The following is a 6993-nucleotide window of genomic DNA, read 5'->3' as shown; positions in this document are numbered from 1 at the left end:
CAACTCACCTGCCCTTGTGCCTTTTGTTTACAAACACACCAAGCCTGAGTCCACATCCCACCACTTCTTTTCTCAAACTCTTACACTCAAGGCCACTTTTCCCTGCCCTAATCACCAGGGGACAGTGTCTGGGCTTCAGAGCCTGCTGAAATCATTCATACTAGCCAATCTGAAACCTACTTACCCTCCTCTCTTGCTCCTTCCCGCAGAAACCAAAATAAAGACTCTGGCCCACACTCCCCCTTGCTGGAAGTGCCTCGGACAGACTAGTTCTCATCTGCATCACCTCTGTGGTGTGGCCTGTCCCGTCCTCCTGGGAACTGTGAGTAACAGACTTTCTTTGCAGTGGTGATCTTACGATTTGTTCGCCTCCCCATACCTGAGAAATAATAAAGCCTACATTTTAAAACATATACAAGTATTTTGATACTTTTATCATTTTTTAAAAAATTTATTTATTTACCTTGGGGGGAGATGGGGGAGAGAGAGGGAGGGAAAGAGAACTCGAAGCAGGCTCCGCACTGTCGGCCCTGAGCCCCACGCAGGGCTCAGTCTTGAGGAGCAGTGAGATCATGGCCTGAGGTAAAATCAGGAGTCAGACTCTTAACCAACAGAGCCACTCAGGTGCCTGATACTTTTATCATTAAAAAAAAATGGACAGCGCTCACCTGAATCTGTGGCATCACAGGAGAGTTGTAACTGGGAAATGCTACAGCTGTGAGAGGGTTTTAGCAGGAAAGAGGAAAATCTCCGTTTTTCCAATGGCCAAACATTCCCTCCAGTGAGAAATTCCACAATACTATGGTAATAATAATGGATAATAAAAAAGAGCAACTAAAAATATTGAAATATGAAGATACAGCCTAGTAGCAGCTCGCTGATGCTTTATAGAGACAATCTTGAGAAAAAATGGTTAGAGGGTTTTTGTTTTTGTTTTAAATGAAGCTTAAAAAGCATTGGAAGGAAAACAGAATAATTCAGAAAGACATACTACTGGAAGGTGGTATTGATATATTAACATACGACAGAAATGAGTGGCTCAGGAAGCATCAATCTGCCTGAACAGTGGTCATTGTTCAAGCCTGGATAAATGTAAAGGAAAATCAAATTGGCACAAGTAGATCTGAACGATATATTGGATAATTTTCATGGCAAAAAGAACAAGAAAAGCAATAGATAAGAGCGTCTGTGAGCCTCTTTGCCTGCATTTTAGAAATAAATTCATTTCTAACAAGAATCCACTCTCAGGTGAATCTTGCAAAGGAGCTAGGACTGTGCCTCACTGCATTTCACCCCTGAAAGATTCTGCCGGGAGAAGCGGTAACCGAGAGTGGGTCTCGTGGACCTCCCATCACTCCGCTGCCTTATAAATACCCTTTTTCATACTGCAGGGAAGGGTCCTGACTTGCATTCTTTGTTATCCAGTCTTTCCTGTCCTTTTTATGAGCCAACGGCAGTGAGTCCTAAACCCAAAGAGCATTTCAGTTGGCATCTGCCTACTGGTCACAGGAATTATGACTGAAGCATCTTGAATTGCTAATAAAAATTCAAGGAAGGTCAGTAGTTTCTGATAGAATATGGACATAAGGATTGAGAAAGGAAACAGAAGGACGAAGAAAAGAGGTAGTTTCCAAGAGTTTCTTATCTCATCTGAGATAATAAAAGGTAAATGAGTACTTTCACTTTTGGCCCTTCCCTTTCCCTGGCCATGGAATACACGTTAGCAGAGGGGAGAGTTTCCTCTTTCTTTTAGGGCATTTGCTTATGCTATGCTTTTATTTATTATCTTTTTCAGCTTTATTGAGGTTACACTGTGTTTTTAGAGCTGTTTGGCCCTGTGTTTTCTTGTGCCCAATTCCTGCTGTCTGCACAAAGGGCTGACTGCTTCCTCCCAGTCCTGTGTGAAAACAGATGCCTGGGACTAAGATCCCTGCTTCAGAAAGTGTCATGGATAAAAGGTTTTCTTTGAAGTTTTTTTTGTACAATCAAAAGATTGGAAACACTTCTAATCATCATAAATAGGGATTTGGTTAAATAAGTTATGGTCCTGTTATTCTGAGGCAGTGAGCTCGAAACTGCTGAGGGCATTTGAGTTAACAGAGGCCACTTTAATGAGAAAGCTCTTTATACAGAAGGATGTTCAAGATTCATTTTAAAATAACAAAAGAAGGTTCAGAACACTTGTATAGGGTGCTAATATTTGTATAAAAGCTATCTATATTCTTGCATGTGCATAAAGAAGGCATAGAAACTGATAATCAGTGATCTGGGAAGGGGATGTTGGTGGCAGGAGAACAGGGGTAGGAGGGAGTCATTATGATTTTGGACCATGAAACTATATTACCTATTCAATAAGCAAATTAATGTGATTTAATTAAAAATTGGGATGAACTCGAATTGGAAGGAGGAATGTCACACAGGTTTGGAAATTACAATCGTAAAACCAGTAGTGGACAGTAAAAAGCATCCTCTCTACCCCCCAGAAAAGCCCGGATAAAAGAGAATGTCGAAGAAGCAGGAAGCCTCTGGGAGAAGGCCTCGTAAAGTCCTAAGCACGGCCTCAGCCAGTGCCAGCCCTGGGCGGCTTTGTACATCAACTCCCAGGGATCTTGCTAAGTTCAGTTCAGAGAGACAATACAGCAGAGAAAACTCCACTCCAATAACATGAATTAAACATCCTCCTTTACTCCTGTCCAAAGGCTTCCGCAGGATGATCCCAGACACCTTGAGGAGGGATCTGCTCTGGGTGAGGAGGAAGGGAAGTAACATCATACGATCTCATTCTCTGTTCCTCCACAGTAAACCAGCTGTGGCCTCTTTTGAGGGTTAAATGAAACAATGTATGCAACGCACTTATCCCAGTGCTGGGCCTACGTTTGGTGCTCAGAAAATGGCAATTATTGCTGACCATGCCATGAAGTAGAAGTAATAATTATTACCACTTAGTAGATAAGGAAACTAAGGCTCAGAGAGGTGAAGTAAGCGGCCCGAAGTTAAATAACAAGAAAGGGAAGGAGCCTGGTTTTGAAGCGGGCTGGCTCTGGCACTCACTTCGGCAGCACATACACTAAACTTGGAATGATACAGGGAAGGTTAGCACTGCCCCTGTGCAAGATGATGTGCAAATTCATGGCGTCTGGTGGCTCTGACTTCAAAGCCTCTGTTCTGCTCACTCCCTCAAGGCACTTCACAAATAAACCTACAGTGTGCATTCATTACCGCAAGATGCTCAAATCACACCCCAAGGCGAAGGGCTTTGTTTATATCAGCTGATACAGATACAGTACTTCCTCTTTTCAGAGCAGTAGTAGCCTGTGTTGCAAACTATAGAAAGAAGAGAAAATGAGCAAGCATTACCAGGGTCTGCACCTTATTAGTCTCACCGGTGAGTGAAATAGACAAGCACAAGGTACAGGAGGGAATTCTGGAAGCTTCTGGGCTGTTCTGATGTATGAGATAAAATGATCTTAGAAAACATTCACTCCCAGCTTTGCCTCTTGCATACATTATTGATGTCTTTTCTTGGTATCTTAAGATTTCATAGATCTGTTAACTAGCCTCTTAGCAGTATCCCAATTAACCATATCTTAACATTTATAACTTGTAAATACCTTTTTTTTTTTTTATTATACTAGGATGGGTTCTCTGGCCTGTGGGCCAAATCCAGCTTGCTACCTGTTCTTGAAAATAAAGTTCTACTGGAACATGACCACACTCATTTATTTATGGCTTCTTTCATGATACAAAGGCAGAGTTGAGTAGTTACAACTGAAACTACATGGCTGATGAAGCCTAAGATGTTTGTCAGCTGACACTTTATAGAAAGTTTGCTGATCTCTGCACTGGAGAAACATGTACAAAAAGTACGTGTGGCATGTCCGTGCTTTAACATCCTAACACACATTATTTCAAAGCACTAATAGTCTGTGTCCACTGGTGTATGTGGCTTAACATCTGGAAGATAAGTACCTTATATATGGACACTGTATGTACTCACCTCTTGGAATGACTTGTGTTTTCAGGTAAAATGTTTCTAAAGTTCCCTCAGTGGAAAAATACTCTGAAAATCTTGTCTCACTTGAATATGTTTGGGAGGGAAACATATTTCCTAAATGTGTTTGGGGACAAATGTGTATGAAGGAACAAAGGGCTTTGAGATCCCTTGGGTGGGACCAGGGATTTATGATTTAACTAGGTTGGGGCTGTGCCCTCCCTCAGTGCCCAAGTAAGAAGATTACCAATCCTTTACTCTTCTTCATCTCCACCTTCAAGCATTGGAGAGTATACAGAGCATAAAGCTCGTGGGCCATGTTCTCTGCTACTAGAGTCTTCTCAATGGCCTAGAGATGTCAAAGGAGACCTAGCCTTGCTCTCTCATGCCTCCCGCGGCAGTCCAGTGCCAGACAAAGCAGTGCAGGTAAATCTATCACATCCTGTCTTGAGGCCTCAGAGTCCAGGCCCTGAAAGTGTCCTCAGACCTAAGACTGATGAGTAGATGTCAGGGAGAGTGGGAAGGAAATGGAAAAGAATTGTTTCTCATGACATCCAGTCTGTTAGCTTGGGTGAACTTGACTGGTCAACTTTGTTTGGTTGGGAAGGAAACTAGTTTTTAAAACAAGAGCTGAAAGCTCTACGTTTTTTCTCTAAGTTCCTCAAATGCCATCTGAAAATTCTAGTATCAGAGCTTCTGTCTCTCTAACTCTGCAGAGGCTAAGACTCAACTGTCTCTATTAGTCATTTGTATTCTAGGATGTAGACAGGGCTTAGGACCAGGTGGTCTTGGAGGGGCAAGGGGGCTTGTCAAAAGCAGACAGGACTTGGGATACAAGCTTGACACATGACCCAGGCCAGCTCTATCTCTCAATCCCTTTTTCACTGCCTCACTACACAACAATACCTCTATTAATGAAACCTCTGGGGAGGAAACTCCTTTACGATGAACATGATGTGTTAAAACAAAATAACAGCTTCATAAATCACACTAAACAGTACTGCAATATATCAGGTTGTTCAGCTGCAATATTCCTGCTGATCTAGGTAGTCAGGGCACAAATATCTTCAGGCTCAGTTTTGATTCATCTCCCAAAGCTGAAGGAAAACAGAGTCTACCTACCCTCATTGGAGACTCTATCTCCCACTCTTTTAGGTATTCTGAGACCTCTTGTTTTCTGACTTTCCCAACCACAAAACTCATCCAACAAAATTATTTGTCGAGAGCCCACTAAGTACAAGATAAGGAGATTTAATGGTTAAATGCGCACACACACACACACACACACACACACACACACACACATACACATATACCTCATTCACATTTGCACAAGGTGAAATCAGACAAATATTCATAATAGTGTATTACAGAGTATGATAAGTGTTGTGAAGAAAAAGAATAAAATGGTGTGATATTATGTAAGAAAGGGATCTGACCAGTTTAACAAGGGAGATGACATTGGAATATGTATAAAATTCCTAAGCTGGGGAAGAGTTTGGTCCCTTCAAGAACTAAAAGAAAGGATGATACATCTGGCTAGAGAATGGATGGGAGAAGCCCAATAGGTATGCTGGCTGGATCTTTGGGAGACATGGATTTATGCTAAGGATTTTAGTCTGTATTTTTTTTAATGTTTATTTATTTTGAGAGAGAGAGAAAGAGAGAGAGAAGGAGAGACAATCCCAAGCAGGTTCCGTGCTGTCAGTGCAGAGCCCGATGCAGGGCTTGATCCCACAAACCACTAGATCATGACCTGAGCTTATCAAATCAAGATTCAGATGCTCAACTGACTGAGCCACCCAGGCGCCCTAAGTCTGTATTGTTAAGAGCACATGGGAATCTCCGGAAGGGTTTATAGGAGGAGGTTTATAAGATCAAATGCACATTTTAAAGAAAATTTTATTTTATGGACAACAGATTGAAAGGGAGGACGAGTGGATGGGGAAAGACAGGAGGCTGAGATGTAGTGGAGGTGAGAGGTCATATTGATTTAGACTGGGTGGTAGTGGTAGATCTGAAACAAAGTGGATTCTGAGCATATTTAGGGGTAAACTCAGTTGTATTTGGATTGTATAGTAAATGTGGTAAAAGAAAGTATCAGGGTGACTTCAGGTGGGTGTGTCCTGCTCCATGGTTGGAGATGCCACAAACTGGGTGAAGAACATAAACATAGAGAAGGACATGGATTTGGAAGGGGAGGGAAGATTATGAGTTCTGCATTTGCTGACAGATCATAATTTGCCAAAAGTTCACTTTGGTCTATTTACATTTAAAACCTTTGGATTCTGAGAAGTTGAAGGATTTATCTTTTACTCATAGAAGTGGGTAAAGAAATATTTGGGTAAAAAGGAGACTTCAGTGTCATATTTATAACCTCCTCTCCCTTCTAAGGGGAGCCTCTTTGATTGCTGGGCACACTGATACCAATGAGCAGGAAATTACTCTGTACCATAAAAGAGTGAAAAAGTAGGGGTCTTGAGGGGCAGTCTTTCAAGATCATGCACCTTGTGAGATTGGACTGGAAAAAGCAGGCACTAGGGGGCACACAGGAAGGTGAGGGGGTGGGAGAAGTCTGGAGAAGAGAAAGGTGGAGAGAGGAGTTGAGGTAGTGTTCTTCCTCTGAGGAGACATTGCAGAACCTCATCCACATCTCTCTTCTAAAATCTACCTAGACTTTCTTTTGCTCACCATGGAGAGAGCCAACATGGGTTTATGGGATGGCCAAGGTGAAAGTGAACCACTCTCAGGGAGATGGGCCTGGGAGCTGACCCCCAGAGATGAAGGTGTACATGTGCTTGCCTCCTGGCTCAATCTGTCATTTCAGTGCTAGAAGACAAGGGACTGGAAGAAAAAGAAAAAGGTGAGGAAAAAATAATAAAAGGGAAGGAAGGCAATGGGAAGGGAAGAAACGGTACATTGTTGGGGTACTATGCTCTGTCTTCTTAAATTAAAAATATATTGTGAGGAGGATACTGTGTATTAAATTAACTCATACTAAG

General features: G+C 42.1%; 1 non-coding gene across 1 annotated transcript; it reads left to right on the top strand.

The window, feature by feature from the left end:
* Nucleotides 1-3043: 3043 nt before the first annotated feature.
* Nucleotides 3044-3149, top strand: LOC115286167. The gene has a single exon (XR_003905913.1). It is a non-coding gene; the product is annotated as a U6 spliceosomal RNA (small nuclear RNA).
* Nucleotides 3150-6993: the final 3844 nt, after the last annotated feature.

Source organism: Suricata suricatta, chromosome 2, assembly GCF_006229205.1.
Source record: "Suricata suricatta isolate VVHF042 chromosome 2, meerkat_22Aug2017_6uvM2_HiC, whole genome shotgun sequence".
Classification (NCBI taxonomy): domain Eukaryota; kingdom Metazoa; phylum Chordata; class Mammalia; order Carnivora; family Herpestidae; genus Suricata; species Suricata suricatta.
This window is presented reverse-complemented; position numbering and strand designations above follow the sequence as displayed.